Here is a 2759-nt window from a genome sequence, read left to right as displayed (position 1 = left end):
AGTATGAAAAAACCTTTATCGGTAAAACCATTTATCATCATAAATATACAGGGATTAGCATTGAGTTGCTTCTCCAACATACTGAAAATTTAGAAATAGCAGTCAAAGAACTACTGATTCTAAACTACAAATTTTTCTCTAAACGGATGGCGATATTTATGGCAAACATAGAACAAAAAACCAGAGTGAAAAGCAAAAACAAACCTGCCTTTAGTTAATTGGATACGAACGTTTCGCGGTTAAGAGATTACTCTATTCCGCATCTTCAGCCCAATATTCTGATAAATTTGAAAGTGTCTCTAAAAAAATTCACGGTAATTTCTGGCCATGCGACACCAAAAACCAACGAGAAGAAAAGGCACTTACGAATTCATTCGTATATACAAATGAACAGAGTTAGACTAGATGGTATGCAGTTTGATTTTTGAGCCAGAAAGGAATACTTTGGGTGCCATTTTCTTAGTAAGGCATCTTCAGGAAAAATATCTAAAATTAAATAATTGGCATTTATTGACCTTGAAAAAGGTTTCGACAGAGTCTCTGGCCCTGTAACCTGATGGCCTCTAAGGAAGCTGGGATTAGACGAATGGTTTGTCAGGGTCATGAACAGGGCTACTGACAGTAGAGTGAGAGTTGCCCATGGGTATGGCAATAAATATAGTGTACAAGAATTTCACCAGGGTTCAGTACTCAGTTCCCTCCTCTTCATCAGGATCTTCCAAGCCATAGCAAAGGAATTTAAAACTGGCTGCCTGTGGGAACTACTATAAACTTCTCTGTATACGGATGACATAGATAGCATTTGTAGAAGAATCTGCAGCAAAACTGAAAAACGAAATTCCTGGTGTCGAATTAAATGGCCTGAAGTTAAATGGTTTTAAATTAACCTTGAAAAGACCAAATGTGTAGTTAGCAAGAAAACGGATAGGGCTCTCTTAGTGTTGCAAACCTGTCCTGTTTGATATATAGGAAAGGTGTTGGCAGGAATTCCATACGGTGTGTTGAGTGAAAGCTATGAGCACATAGGATATGAAGTACAATCACAAGAAGGTTAACAGAGAAAGTAGTTTTTGCATGTGGTAGATGCGCAGGAACAATAAGCACTGAGGACACACACACGAATAGAAATGTCTTTAATATATTGAAGACTCGTTAGAAATTGTAAATAGTTTCTGTTACCTAGGTGACCAAATTAGGCAGTGGAGGAGGTTGGTCTAAAAGCGTAGTTGCTAGAACAAGAATAGGATGGAGACAGTTCAAAGGAATGGTACAAATTTCCTCAGTTCGAGATTGTAAACTTCTATCCATTGATTGGAAACTCTCGTAACAATGTTATTTACTTTAAGAAAAAAATCCAAGTCTATCAGTGTCCAACAGAAAAGGATAACGTATCAGAAAAAATATCTTCAGAAGGCAAGCCAAAGCTTCGCAGTCATATATATGCGTGTGTATGAATGTGTACTATGTGTGTGTGTGTGTGTGTGTGTGTGTGTGTGTGTGTGTGTGTGTGTGTGTGTGTGTGTGTGTGTGTGTGTGTGTGTGTGTGTGTATGTGATCATTATTTCTTAAAGTCCGCGTTTTCCATGCTAGTATGTGTTGGACGGTTCGACAGGGGCTTGGGAGGTGTGCGTCAAGCTACAATGTCTGCTTTGGCATGGCTTCTGCAGCTGGATTCCATTTCTGATGACAATCACATTACACATTACAAGTGGAAATTTCATAAATTAATGTAATTATACGAAGAAAATAATCAGGTCAGGGTGTGACCACGCAATTTTAAGAGTTTTTCGCTAAATACATGTATACATTAAGACAATACACATATGGAAGAAATTCAAAAGATATCATTAGTTCATTCGGATGTTCAATTCTTTATTTAGTTAATCTATATAAGGATAATTTTAGATCCATGGATCAAAGTAAACTAATAAATCTTCATGGCATCAGATACACACACGCACGCGCGCGCGCTTTTTGGCAACCATTTTATTATTGTTGCCATATATGCAAGATGACAAATAAAAAAATGGAAACATCACATTTTGTGTTTCTCGGATGATATTGTGGCCAAAAAGTTATATTTCCAAAAATCTAAACAAAAGTTTCACAGATTTTTGACATTGCAGACCACATTTTAAACTACATATTAAGAAGTACGCACGTGGACGCATTATATGTGTATATATATGTATGTAGATGCCTATATATACGTTAGTATAAATATATGTTTTGCCTGTATTTGTTTGAATATTTATATAGGCATGTACCAACGTTTATGTGTTTAGTGTATATCTGTACGTATAGGTTTTGTGGTATGTGTATGTATAACTAAATGTATATGTATTTTTATGATTTAGTTCTTAGTAACAGTCTTTATTTTAAATGGACATATCTTTTTAATTCATTAAAATTTATTTACCATTAATTAATTTCCTTAGGTATACATTTTTTTCCTTCTACTAAAACAAAGTTTTGATTTAAGGTTTTCTTCAATTTTAAATATGATTTTAAATCGTAATTTTAATTTTTTATAACCGGTTATTGAGGAGGCCCTTAGTTGAAAGGACCAATGAAACAAAAACCAATTTCAAAAGTGTATCTATCAATGTAATTGTATATCTATACATATAACTTTATTCTCAATCATAACTGTCCGACAAACGGGAACGTGAAACTCTGAGTAACCGTTTTTGGGATGCTTTTTTAGCTTTATTAATAAAGCAGCATATATATTTATATATATATATATATATATATAT

The 2759-nt window shown here is 34.4% G+C and overlaps 1 long non-coding RNA gene across 1 annotated transcript in view; it reads left to right on the top strand.

Annotated features, from left to right (window-relative positions):
• LOC106878119 (uncharacterized) overlaps positions 1 to 2759 on the top strand; it is a 4495-nt gene that overhangs the window by 794 nt on the left and 942 nt on the right. The gene's annotated exons all lie outside the window — the stretch shown is intronic.

The sequence above is a fragment of the Octopus bimaculoides genome, chromosome 28, assembly GCF_001194135.2.
Source record: "Octopus bimaculoides isolate UCB-OBI-ISO-001 chromosome 28, ASM119413v2, whole genome shotgun sequence".
NCBI lineage: Eukaryota > Metazoa > Mollusca > Cephalopoda > Octopoda > Octopodidae > Octopus > Octopus bimaculoides.
The sequence above is the reverse complement of the archived record's forward strand: the minus strand, read 5'-3'. Positions and strand labels throughout refer to the sequence as shown.